This window comes from Lissotriton helveticus, chromosome 9 (genome assembly GCF_964261635.1).
Source record: "Lissotriton helveticus chromosome 9, aLisHel1.1, whole genome shotgun sequence".
NCBI classification, from domain to species: domain Eukaryota; kingdom Metazoa; phylum Chordata; class Amphibia; order Caudata; family Salamandridae; genus Lissotriton; species Lissotriton helveticus.
This window is the reverse complement of record NC_136070.1, coordinates 701732309-701746652: the sequence shown is the minus strand read 5'-3', so window position 1 is coordinate 701746652 and position 14344 is coordinate 701732309. Positions and strand designations below refer to the sequence as shown.

At 45.5% G+C, this 14344-nt stretch overlaps 1 long non-coding RNA gene across 1 annotated transcript; it reads right to left on the bottom strand.

Annotated features, from left to right (window-relative positions):
• Nucleotides 1-4197: 4197 nt before the first annotated feature.
• Nucleotides 4198-13034, bottom strand: LOC144781808 (uncharacterized). The gene is made up of 2 exons (XR_013601070.1): nucleotides 12467-13034; nucleotides 4198-6755 (listed from the first exon to the last, which is right to left on the bottom strand). It is a non-coding gene; the product is annotated as an uncharacterized LOC144781808 (long non-coding RNA).
• Between the last annotated feature and the right edge of the window lie 1310 nt (nucleotides 13035-14344).

The following is a 14344-nucleotide window of genomic DNA, read 5'->3' as shown; positions in this document are numbered from 1 at the left end:
ACTCACTACTCAACTCACTACTCTACTCACTACTCACTACTCTGCACTCACTACTCTACTCACTACTCTACTCACTACTCACTACTCTACTCACTACTCACTACTCTACTCACTACTCTGCACTCACTACTCACTACTCTACTCACTACTCACTACTCTGCACTCACTACTCACTACTCTACTCACTAATCACTACTCTACTCACTAATCACTACTCTACTCACTACTCTACTCACTACTCTACTCTCTACTCACTACTCTACTCACTACTCACTACTCTACTCACTACTCACTACTCTACTCACTACTCACTACTCACTACTCTACTCACTATTCTACTCACTACTCACTACTCTACTCACTACTCACTACTCTACTCACTACTCACTACTCTGCACTCACTACTCACTACTCTACTCACTACTCACTACTCACTACTCTACTCACTATTCTACTCACTACTCTACTCACTACTCACTACTCTACTCACTACTCACTACTCTACTCACTACTCACTACTCTGCACTCACTACTCACTACTCTACTCACTACTCACTACACTACTCACTACTCACTACTCACTACTCACTACTCTGCACTCACTACTCACTACTCTACTCACTACTCACTACTCTACTCACTACTCTACTCACTACTCTACTCACTTCTCTACTCACTACTCTACTCACTACTCTACACTCACTACTCACTACTCTACTCACTACTCACTACTCTGCACTTACTACTCTGCACTCACTACTCTGCACTCACTACTCTGCACTCATTACTCTACTCACTACTCTACTCACTACTCTACTCACTACTCACTACTCTACTCACTACTCACTACTCTGCACTCACTACTCTACTCACTACTCTACTCACTACTCACTACTCACTACTCACAGTACTGGTAGTACTGGTGGTGGTGGTGGTACTGGTAGTGGTAGTACTGGTGGTGGTGGTGGTACTGGTAGTACTGGTGTTGGTAGTACTGGTGGTGGTGGTACTGGTGGTGGTGGTAGTGGTACTGGTAGTACTGGTAGTGGTAGTACTGGTAGTGGTAGTACTGGTGGTGGTGGTACTGGTAGTACTAGTGGTGGCGGTAGTGGTGGTGGTAGTACTGGTGGCTGTAGTAGTGGTAGTACTGGTGGCTGTAGTAGTGGTAGTACTGGTGGGGGTAGTACTGGTAGTACTGATGGTGGTAGTACTGGTAGTACTGGTGGTGGTACTGGTAGTGGTAGTACTGGTGGTGGTGGTACTGGTAGTACGGGTGGTGGTGGTACTGGTAGTGGTAGTAGTGGTAGTACTGGAGGTGGTGGTACTGGTAGTGATAGTACTGGTGGTGATAGTACTGGTGGTGGTAGCACTGGTGGTGGTGGTACTGGTTGTGGTGGCACTGGTAGTACTGGTGGCTGTAGTACTGGCAATGGTAGTACTGGTGGTGGTAGTACTTGTAGTGGTAGTACTGGTGGTGGAAGTACTGGTGGTGGTAGTACTGGTGGTGGTGGTGGTACTGGTAGTGTTAGTACTGGTGGTGCTGGTGGTGGTGGTACTGGTAGTGGTAGTACTGGTAGTGGTAGTACTGGTGGTGGTAGTACTGGTGGTGGTGATACTGGTAGTATTGGTGGTGGTGGTGGTACTGGTAGTACTGGTGGTGGTGGTACTGGTAGCAGCAGCATTGGTGGTGGTGGTACTGCTGGCCATAGTACTGGTGGTGGTAGTACTGGTGGTGGTGGTACTGTTGGTGGTAGTACTGGTGGTGGTGGTAGTACTGGTGGTGGTAGTGGCACTGGTAGTGATAGTACTGGTAGTACTGGTGGTGGTATCCAAAGTACGTGTTGCTATTAAAGAGAAATACATATCAGACAGCGCTTCAAAGGAAATAAGCGAACACCATGTCCTTGTAATCAGGAACACTTCCTTGCAAACACACATTTTTCAGAGCAATAATAAATCACATAAAAGTTCAATACAATAGACGTCCACATTTCTCAGCCCCAAAAACGCTGCAGACGAACGCGCGCCCTATACATGCAATGCAGAATGGTGAACGCGCTCCCACCATCTGGATTGCATTACAAGGGCACTCTGACAGCTCCTAATTAAAATTAATGGTCTGCCGTGCGCGAAACCGCACAGAAAATGCTAAAAATGGCCGACCAAATTACATATGCCCTATCGCATCAAGACTACTAAAAAAACAGCACCGCGACGACCAATCAACATTCAGATAATAAAATAGCGCACTGAAAATGCACGAGCAAAGAAAAATGTATCCAGCATGAACGAAAAAGCCGCTACAATACGGCTCGCAGCTCCTCCCCACTTCTGACGAAGTGGTGACGTCACCGAGCCCGTAAAAAGGGGAGAACGAAGGGATGAAAGAGAACCTGCAAGTGTGAATCAAAAAACAGCTCATAAAAAAGATGTTGAGCAATTGCTTTTTTTTTTTTTTTTTTTTTTTACAAATTGATCACCAGAATCTGTCTTGATTTCTTTTTTTGTAGAGAAGGATAAATGTGGATGTGATATGCCCAGTTTTTTCAGGACCAGCACTGCAGTTTCATGGTGGTGAGTTTGTGGAGTTGGGTAGTGTCAGCTCTCCCAAAAAAATGAGGCAACGCAAAACAAACTCCAATTGTATCGTAAATTCGCTCTGCACGAAGTACTGAACACATGTCCTCCGGTAGTCTTCATAACTCTGAATCAGGAGCTCCTTGTCCCAATTGTGACAAAAGCATTAGGTGTAGCACATGTAGCGCCCTGCATAGTTCCTGTAATGATGACACTCCAGTCTGTTCGGCCCAGGATGAAGACACCACCTTTGCAGACAGTCCTTGCAGGCTCTCAGGAACGTCACACTCAGCAGAAATATCTTAATAATATTAGCTTGCTTTACCCATCTACTTAAAGTGTCAGCAGCAACCTTTTGTAGGAGAGTAGGCTCTGCTTACTATGGTTACCCCCACATTTTGCTGTGTTTCACTGGTTTATCAACTTTAGTCTGGCTGTGGCCCTGCTAACCAGGACCCCAGCCTAGCTGTTCTCCTCTAAATTGATTTCATGTACATTAGGTACATTCCAGATTGGTTTCTGGGTTATCCTTGTGAGTCCCTAGTATATGGTAACTTAGGTACCAATGGCATAGGTATCCCAGAGCCCTACCAGGGGCTGAAGCATGTATTATGCCACCCCTGGTGAGCCTTCCAAAATGGCACCACGGGTCTGCCACTGCAGCCTGGGTAAGGTGGTACTTGTACCCCTAACTTAGATATAGTATACCTATATCTACCTATATATATATATAGACACATATAAACCTAAAAGTCACTCCTATGGCAGGCCATGACAATCCTGAAGGCAGAGTGCTTGGTTTTGTGTGAGAGGGTGCCCAAGCATGAGCTGAGCCACTCTGCAGGTTTCGGAATACTTCCTTATAGCTGTTCTATGATACAGCCAGACCATATACTCTTAAGTGCATTATAACCTCACGGTAAATGCTAACTTTGTAATGGCTGCATCAAAACATGTCATGTTTGATGTCAAACACTTTGGAATCCTACCCCCCCCCCACCAGTCCTGGCAGCGGGGGTAGAATTCCACCCCTCTAGAGGGAGAAGACATGTGCACACTTACTTACCCGGTAATCGTTTTAAAGAGCCCCAGCATCACAAAATGGATTCTGCTGTCACAGACACAAGTCTGACCTCCTGCTGCTGGATGAAACTCTGGAAGGGGAGGCTTGGACAATAGGTTTCCTGTCCAAGGAGGTGACAGCACCTCCCTAGACAGACTTTAGTGTATTGGGGCAGGGTGGGTTGCATTCAGTGATTGCTTTCCAGACAGTGCCTGGGGCACACAAGGTGTCCCGGTGCATTTCCCAGTTCAAATCGATTGCTGGGGCTCCGAGCCCCAGCACTGGTGCGAAAATGGACAAAGGGGAAGGGGTGTAACCACCCCCTACCTAGGTACTCCCATAGGTGGGACCTAGAGTTAGTCCAACCCTAAACTTAGCATAAGTATAGGAACCCAGTCCCCAGGACTTTAGATTACCCTGGACGAAACTCTGAAACAGAAATCTTGGACCTTTTGATGAGTTCAGGCCTCAGCAAGGCCCAAAGGTACCGAAAGGGTTCGCCCTTCTGTGTACAAAGTCCTTAGACTTACAAATGAAGTTGGCAAGGAAACTGGAAATACAAAAACATAGTTTAATAAACCTTTAAAGGTGGTGATACAACCTCCACAACACTTCTACAGTATTGTACAGAGTAGCACACTGAATACAAGCACATGGCCCCTTTTATACACAGTGGAAGGGGTTCAGCTTACAGCTTAGACAGAGGTTACAACCACGTAAGGACATTTCCAAATATATCAGTGGGTGGAGCTAACAGTATTTCTAGAACATGGGAGGGCTATGCTAATAAGGAACAACTGTTACTTCTGCTGAGCATGCGCTACACTCTCAAGAAGGACTAATAATAACTGTTGCTAGGTAGAATCCACAGTGTAACTGGCAGAGAGGTAGGACAATCAGAACATTGAGCACATGGCAATGTAGGGCATGAAAAATGGCGGACTCGAAATACAAAATGGAATCCCTATACTAGATATTTGGACTGATGCATTATGGCTTCAGCTAATGCTTAATAATACCGTTGTTTTATTTACAACAGACGACCCTTTCAGCGTTAGCTGAAGCCATTCCATTTCATAGGGTAGTCATCAAACTCATCTTGAATATCAATGCTCATAATGTTAGAAATCTCTTTAGTTAGACTCTTTTGATAAGCAGCTTCGGAAACAGCTTTCTTATTGGGTATACAAGAGGTAATGCAAAGGGAACATATCATAGGACCACATTGAATACACATACAGCAAGAAAAAAGAATTACTACTATTATACAAAGGCCAGTGAGGATCTTCCAACCCCATGTAGTAAATAAGGTCCAAAACCAACTAGAGAAGGTCCATGTACCATTATCAACATGTATGTCAGCAGCTATTTTATGCAGTTTATTTATGGCATTATAAACAGAAGGCGAGTTGTCTGGGATGAAGACACAACAGCTACTTCCAATAAGTCTACAAGCTCCTCCTTTTTCTGCTAATATGACATCTAACACCATTCTGTTTTGCAGGGCAACAATTCTAGTAATTTGCAACTCTTCAGTTACGTTTCCTAGTGCTGCAGCAGTTTGGTTGGTCACTGCCTCTACAACTCTAGTTAATCTTCTTATCTTTCTACTGTTTAGGGCAGCTCCAACAAAAAAGAATAACCCTAGGTTAAAATCTACATATTGCTGCAAACTAGTGTCGGTCTGGTCCACATCATCGATAGATAAAGTACGTTTGTATCTATTCACAGTGGCATTATTCAACAATTTCAAGTCTTTATGATAAGTGGCAGGTGCTAAAAACACTGGTGGTAATAAAAACGATACATAGCATACTCCTGACCAGCCAGCTGGTAATCGATAATATCCTCTATTACCGCATACAAAATATGTATTATGGGATGCTAAAAATGTGCTATTATTCAGACCATCTATATTTAAGACTTTAATACAATCACTAACACCTACAGGGATGTTCCCAACACTTTGTACGCATAAGTCCGCTTGTGCTTGTGCAACTGAGATCACAAATTTTTCACTTTCGACAGTGTCTCTAGTGTTCGTAAAAATGTAGGGAGTAGACTCATTGTCCGGTCGATATTCTTCCCACTCCCATATTGTTCCATTGGCTTGTGGATAGCCTTCTTTATTCTGGTGACATTCTTTGTTTAGTCTAAAAAGTAATCTTCCAACAGCAGGCTTTCTTGTGGCAAATAGAAGAGTATACCAGGCACGACAAGAACCATTATGAGAGAAAGGGAGAGGTATAAACGGTGTTCCCCCCTTCTTCTGGTGCGCTGGCATCATACCACATATCCAGCAATTTGTTTCATTTGTAGCAGTGTGGGTATGATGTAGCATCTGAATGAAGGTGTTATTTACAAAGGACAAGCGGTGTTTTGATTCCTGATAGGGGAGCGTATAAAAGAAATGCTCCTCTGGCACCGGTGTAGAAACCACATATAGATCACGGGCAGGAATTACATCCTCAACAAACCACGTGATAATGGCAACAACTGCCACACTAGCAATAAATCCGAAGGCGCAGATCACTTTCTTTCTCTCCATGTTGAACAAATGTCTCGCAAATCTTCCTGAAACTAAAAAAAAAAGGCTGTCAGAACTCTTCCCCCAAGGCGGCTGTTGTTTTCTTCACCAACGGGCCAAGACGGGTGTCACTACTCTAATGCAAGGCTGATCCCCCCCCCTTGCCTCATCGGCTCTCCGTTGCACCAACCAAGAGGCCGTTCTGACAGCAGTCTAAACAGCAGAAAACTTCTTCCTGGGTCGAAGGTTGTATTTTCTTACTCCAGAAGTCGTCGGGTCCGGGAAGAACTCCTCTTGCTCATCAGGTACCACAGCAGGGCCTTTCTCTGTAGTCAGGATTTCTCGATGGTCAGTCAACACGGCAGGCTCCACCAATCCGGGTTGCACTCTGCGACAATGAAGGGAGTGAATCCAGTTCTTCCGGTTGGTCACTCGGACGGCCGTTCTTGTTGCGAGCAGAACCTGCTCGGGACCGCACCATCGGGGCTCCAGGCCACTCGTCCTCTCGAACGCCTTGATGAGGACGAAGTCACCGGGTCGGAGACTATGACCCTCACCTGTGGACCGGTCAGGGAGTGCTTCTCGAACCTGTTGATGAATAGAAACCAAGTTATCAGTTAATTGGGCCAGATAGTCATTCATCAATACACAAGGTACATCATATACGGAACTTGGTTTAGGCACTCCCCAAATATTCATGGGACGACCAAACACCACTTCATACGGTGTAAGGCCGGTTCGGGAGTGTGGTACTGATCTTATTGACAACAATGCCAAAGGCAAAGCGTCGGGCCAAGTCAGAGAAGTGGAAGCCTGGATCTTTGCTAGTTTAAGCTTCAGTGTTCCATTGTAGCGTTCCACCAAGCCAGCCGACTGTGGATGGAACACTGCATGAAACTTCTGTTTTATCCCCAGACCTCTCAGAACGTACTTGATAACGTCTGCTATAAAATGAGGCCCGTTATCACTCCATAATAGTCTACAAACACCATACCTAGGGAAAAACTCCTTAAGTAGCACCTTTGCTGTAGTCATTGCAGTATTGTCCTTAGTAGGGTAGGCTTCAATCCATTTACTGAAAGCACACACCACTACCAAGACGTACTTTAGATTATTACAGCGTTCAAGTTGGATATAGTCCATTTGCAGGACTTCAAAAGGTGCAGTAGGTATTTCAAATCCTCCTGCTGGAGTCCGTGTTCCTTTCCCTGGGTTGTATTTAAGACAGATCATACAGGTCTGTACCACTCTCTTGGCCGTGCTAGCAATCTCTGGATGCTCCCAAACTTGCGCAAGCAATTTCACAATCGCTGAAGCTCCAACATGTGCTAGCCCATGTGCCATTTGAACCATAGGTTGGACAAAAGCTGTGGGCAACTTCCACCTATCCATTTGTTTGTTGCGCCAACAACCTTCATCATCCAGTTCTCCATTTTCAGACCATTGCTCTCGTTCTTTATCAGAAGCAACTCTCTGTATTTCCCTCACTTCTTTCCTAGCATCATGCCATCGTTCTGCTTGTGACTTCACAACATACATTGAAGTGGAGTCAGGTCTCATTGCAGTTTCTCGTGCTACTTGGTCAGCGAAAGCATTTCCTTGCCCTACTTTGTCAATAACTTTCTTATGTGCACTGCATTTCACTATAGCTATCTTCTTAGGAAATGTCAGGGCAGTCAAAAGATTGTGCACCAGTTCTCCATACATAATTTGTGTTCCGTGTGATGTCAGAAAACCTCTTTCCTTCCAGAGCAGGCCAAAGTCGTGCGCTACTCCGAAAGCATAGCGGCTATCTGTATAAATATTCACACACAACTCTGCACTAAGCTCACATGCTCGTGTCAATGCTATCAACTCCGCTGCCTGGGCTGATTTCTGTGGAATGCGTGCTGTTTCCACGATAGTATACAAAGTAGTGATGGCATATGCTGCCGAAGTCGTACCATCCGGTAGCTTCAGGCAGGAGCCATCCACCCATAATTCTCCATCTACATCTGAGAAAGGCGTATCCTGGAGATCGATACGACCCTTTGTCTGTTCCTCAGTCACAAAAATACAATCATGTGCTTCTTGTGCCTCAGGCTGAGTCGTCAGGAATGGTAACAATGTTGCTGGATTTAACGTAGCACATCTCCTCAATGTGATATGGGGAGCCAGCAACGTTAGTTCATATCCGGTCAGACGGGCACTTGTTAAATGCTGCGTCTTTGTTTGATTCAAAAGGGCGTCAACAGCATGGGGAACCAACACTAACAGCTTGTGAGATAACACTATTCCCTCACTCTGACGTATTGACACAGCTGTCGCTGCGACCGAACGAAAACACCCCGGCAATGCCCGAGCGACAGGATCGAGCAATGCCGAGAAATATGCACACGGACGCTGCCTGTCCCCGTGCATCTGTACTAACACAGATGACGCACATCCATCTCTCTCATGTACATATAATGTGAAAAGTTTCGTGTAATCAGGAGTGCCTAACACTGGTGCTGAACAAAGGGCCTGACGTAACTGTTGGAAAGCGTTTTCACATTCATCTGTCCAAGGAAGGGGAATTGGAGTGTCTTTTGTCAATAGCGCTAACAGTGGTTTGACTATATGTGAAAACCCCAGTATCCACTGCCTACAAAAGGACGTAAGACCCAAAAATGCTCGAACATCTTTCTGTGTAGAAGGTGTTGGTGTGTCCAGGATGGCTTGGATACGATCTGATGTAAGTGCACGCCCCTCCTTAGACAAAAGGTGGCCTAGGTAGGTCACCTTAGGTCTACAGAATTGCAATTTCTTCATAGATACCTTATGATTGTGAGAAGCCAAAAAGGAAAGCAAGGACAACGTACAAGTCTCACATTGCTCAGGGGTGTCAGCAGCCAACAAAATATCGTCGACATATTGAATAAGCACTACCCCCTCAAGCAAGACAAAGGAATCCAACTGTCTTTTCAACGCCTGACTGTAGATACTAGGGCTCTCAGTATAGCCCTGTGGAATTCTACAAAATCTATACGATCGATTATTCAAAGTGAAGCCGAAAAGGTAACGGCTATCAGGGTGAATAGGGATCGAAAAGAAGGCGTTCTTCAGGTCGACAACCGAGAATGTTGTCGCTGTTGGTGGGACCAAGGTAAGGAGTGTCGTGATGTCAGAAACAACAGGGTATTGGGGCACCACTATCTTGTTCACCTCCCGCAAATCAATAATAAATCGATATACCCTAGTATCAGTGTCTTTCTTCAAGATTGGTAAAATAGGACTGTTACAAACATTGTATGGGACTTCTTCCACCACCCCCACTCGGATGAGATCCTGCACAATCTGTATGAGCGCCTCCTCACCCTCCTGTGAAATCCTATATTGAGGCAGGCGTGGCAACACAGCTCCCTCCTTTACACTAATGCGAACCGGGGGAATGACCATCTGTCCCACATCAGTGTCTGAAGTAGCCCACAACGTGTGAGGTAAAGAGGCTAATGCAGCACTTTCAGCGACCATACACACTCTCTCTTTTGCAGGGTAATTGTCATTTAAAATCACGCGTACTCCTTCAGGGGAGCAGCGGATTGTGGCTCTAAAATGTTTCAGCATGTCTAGACCCACAATGTTGTCAGGCGTGTTTGAGGAAAGCAAGAATGGACATGGTGCTGTAAATTTGTCGACATGAAATGCAAGGGGTTGGGATAATGGGCTAAGAGAAGGTGTTCCATCGAACCCTACAGATGTGATCGTTAAGCCAGACAGGGGAGCCCTCGGAACCAATTGTTTAGACAAAGCGCTACGAGTAGCCCCTGTATCAACCAAAAACTGATCAGTAGAACCCAAAACATGTGCTGTAACATAAGGACCCCTCTGATCTACTGGTACTTCAACTGATTCCTCCCCCCATCCTACGCAATCCTATGCATATTGGGAATCATGACTTTCGGGGTACACATAGTCAGACATCTGATACTGATTTCGTCTATCAAAGGTATTAGACCCTCCTTGTTGTTGCTCCCTAGATTCGAATCTAGCCCTATCATTTAGGTTACCTCGTGGGCCAGAAAAACCCCCACGATTTCTCCCAAAACCTCTACCCCGTCCCATAGCCCTGTGTTCTCGCGCTAAAGGACACTCATTGGCCCAGTGGCCTCGTTGCTTACAATATGCACATTGATCTTTAGCCAAGTCTGTGCGGTTATATGTAGAATCATAAAAACCCCGACCACCTCTATTATTTCCTCTCTGGGGTGGTCCATACACTTGTGCTAACATAACTTTTGTTTTCAAATCCTTAGATTTCTTATCTTCATTACTTTTTGCTTCTAATTCCTGACGCTCGTAATACTGAGCCATAGTCAGGAGGGATGCCGGAGTCGAAGTCGTCCAGGAGCTTTCACTCGCTTTCAACCGAGCTGCTACTCCCGGTAATAAATTTGAAACATATTTGTCTACAAACAGATGTCGACCCGTGTCATCCGTCAGAGACTGACCACTGAAATCGTGAAAAGTTTCTTCAAATCGCGTAAAGAAGTCAGAAACTGATTCATCTGTCTTTTGCTTGCAAGATGCTAACATAGTCCAGTCAATCTTTTTAGGGGGAATAATCGTCTTTAATTTAATCAAAATAGCAGCAGAGAGGTCTAGAATGAGCTGGGGTGGTTTCTGCGCAGGTTTTCTAGCTCTGTCCTCCTCCTCAATGTCTTCCCATTTAGCTTTAAACGTCACTAAATCATCAATTTTCCGTACTGATCTCCACATGTCAGGGGGTAATATAAGACCAAAGAATAAATCAACGTCAGCTAATGTCATAGTACAGGAATTCAAAGCCCCCTCAACTTCCTCATAAAAGGCAGCAGGATTTTTCCGTGGGTCAGGTAACGCTTTCTTTAAGGCCATAACATCCGCTCTATTCCAAGGTGTATATACCCAATTATAGATAAAATACCCTCGGGCATCAGCTGAATCTTTATCTGAACTAGTACCCGCTCCTTTAGGAGGAACATACAAAGGCGCTGCCTCTCGCATAGGTTTAACATGCACAATATCGACCTTATCTGAAGAAAAGATAGGTGATTGTTTCCCGTCGCCACTCAAACCCGTCTCTTTGTCGTCCACCGTCTTTTGTCGCTTTTCTTCTCGTAACCGAGACGCCTCATCCCGCAATACGAATAACCGTCGAACTGCATCAGCTGCCTGGGAAGGAGAAAAGAGACCTTTACGCAATTCTTTCTTATCTTGTATTATGTCATCAGGTTCAAGAACAGGAGAATATTTTCGAAAAGCCCCGACTACTTCATCAGAAAAGGTTTCAAGAAAATACATTTTTTCCCTGTCCGGCCATTTTTCAAGAGACAACAATATTTCAGCAAGAGGAATTGTACCCTTAAGAATACGATAAGAAATTTGTCGGAGCTCCGCCATACGATCAGATGTTAGCTTAGACCGCGTGTCTACCTTATCTTTAAATGATCCAGAATCCTCATCTTCCCCTTTCGGAGCAGACGGGCCAGCATACGGAGGCGGAGAACGATCTAGTAATGAAAAATCATCATCAGCATTATTAAGGACAGGATAAAGAGGCCGACGAATGGGATATTGGCCAGATATCTGCAATCTACGTTCCTTTTCCCGTTTTTCTTCCGCGTCTTTTTGTTCACGTTGTCTCATTTCTTGCGCCTTCTCACGCACATTCTTCCTCTGCTCTTTCTCAATCAGCGCATGTTCACGTTTCTCACGCTCACGTACTTCTTTCACCCACATTCGCACACTCTCAAACATATCTTGTCTCGCTCGGCGCTTACACAGGCACTGTTCCACATACTCAATTTTGCGCACATCAAACGAACCATACAAAGGCCATCTCAACTCAGGATCCTTCTTGGTATACTTCCTCCACAATGTGCTGTACATTATAGGGGAAAGACCAAACTTAATGTACATATCCCTATTCGGCGTCCCTTCTGGGGGAGCCGGCTGCGATTCTTCAAGACTTAACCGGTTTCCACAGCAGCACCACTTACGTAGTGCGCTAAAAGTAGACATGCTAGAAATAGTGCGAAATACGCAATATTATACAGAAAAATGGCACTTAATCGTTGCGCCGCTCACAACCATATGTTGGAGAAAAATCTCCACATTGCCTACCTATATGTGTTGCAACGCATATATACCCATATTCATAATCATAATATGATCGATCATCCAAACATCTCCATATCCATATCCATATCCATAAGCCACAGCAAGCGTATCCTAAAACTGCCTTGCTAATCACTGGCTACCATAAACACTCACAGTAATTACCATACATTGGTCCTTACCAAGCACGAGCGTCCAGATTCCACTTGCCAAGTTCCACAATTTGCTCAAACAGCTTATCCACAGCAAACCGACAGAAGAGGTCTCAGTCGAAGACCGGCGCCACCCAGATGGTCAGATCGGAAGGAAGGAAGAAATACCTCAGGATGCCAGGACTAAAGACGCCGCTGGCAGTGATCACTTCCCCGGCAGAGTTCCACTCCTTCGTCACGACCAGTCCTTCGAGCCTCCGAGTCGCCGATGAGCCCCACGTGACGGGCGCCAATTGATGAGTTCAGGCCTCAGCAAGGCCCAAAGGTACCGAAAGGGTTCGCCCTTCTGTGTACAAAGTCCTTAGACTTACAAATGAAGTTGGCAAGGAAACTGGAAATACAAAAACATAGTTTAATAAACCTTTAAAGGTGGTGATACAACCTCCACAACACTTCTACAGTATTGTACAGAGTAGCACACTGAATACAAGCACATGGCCCCTTTTATACACAGTGGAAGGGGTTCAGCTTACAGCTTAGACAGAGGTTACAACCACGTAAGGACATTTCCAAATATATCAGTGGGTGGAGCTAACAGTATTTCTAGAACATGGGAGGGCTATGCTAATAAGGAACAACTGTTACTTCTGCTGAGCATGCGCTACACTCTCAAGAAGGACTAATAATAACTGTTGCTAGGTAGAATCCACAGTGTAACTGGCAGAGAGGTAGGACAATCAGAACATTGAGCACATGGCAATGTAGGGCATGAAAAATGGCGGACTCGAAATACAAAATGGAATCCCTATACTAGATATTTGGACTGATGCATTATGGCTTCAGCTAATGCTTAATAATACCGTTGTTTTATTTACAACACTTTGACATTCCATTTCGACTGGAAGATGGAAGAAATCTCCCTTGGGGTCAAGGAGTGACTCCCCTGTTCAAACAGGCACCAAAGAAGCATCTTGCCAGTCTGCATTTTCAAGGCTGCCGCCGGATCCCGCAGAATCTGCAACACAGGACACAGACTGCCAGACATCTCCGAGGCCGACCTGAGTCCCCAACCAAGTTCTGACCTGTAGCCATCACGAGAGATATAGGACCGGAACTCCTGGACATCCAGCACATGTCCTAGTGCATTAACTTCCCAAGCTTTCCCGAAGTTGTGCATTGGGCTACTTGTAGTACAAGCCCTGAGCACCTTTTGTACTGAAGATTGTGGGCCTACACTCCACAAGTGTTCTGTAGGCCCGCTTTTGGCATTTCTGCTCGAGGTTCCTTCGCGATCCCTAGTCCATTGACTGGTGGGTCCCCTCAAAGGTAAATCCTTTATTTCTTGGGCTTTCCTGGTTGCTCCAGACGTGCCCTGACTCCCCTTCAAAGGATGAGTCCCTCAGACCTTGCTGGTCTGCACGAAGCCAATCTTTCCATTCTGCGTGGGTTGCTGTTGCCAAGGCTTATATTGTCCAATCCAGATACCAACACTGCATTACTCGAAATCCGAGGTGGCACAGCTTGAATCCAGCTCCTGGTTGTCGTCGAAGCCTCCTGGACCTCGTGGCTACAGAGTCAAGCTTCACCTACATCACCATAAAGCACTCGACATTGGCGTCTTGTCGCCTTTCTGGTCACTGGCTAGTGACCCAGACTCTGTCCTCTCTGCTTTCAGGTTCTTCAGATCTCTGATCCACCCTTGGATCCATCCGAACACTTTTCACCTGGTCGCCTGCACCACTTCTTTGCAGCTCTCCTTTGGAAACAATGACGAAATCCGACATGAAAAGACACCTATGCACCTGGCTTCCCTGGGTGAGGTAACACAAGTACTTCGGTGCTCCCATGGGTCTTGAGTCTCGAAGTGTTCAGTACTGAAGGGGTTTTACCGTAGTCCACTCCCAAGTG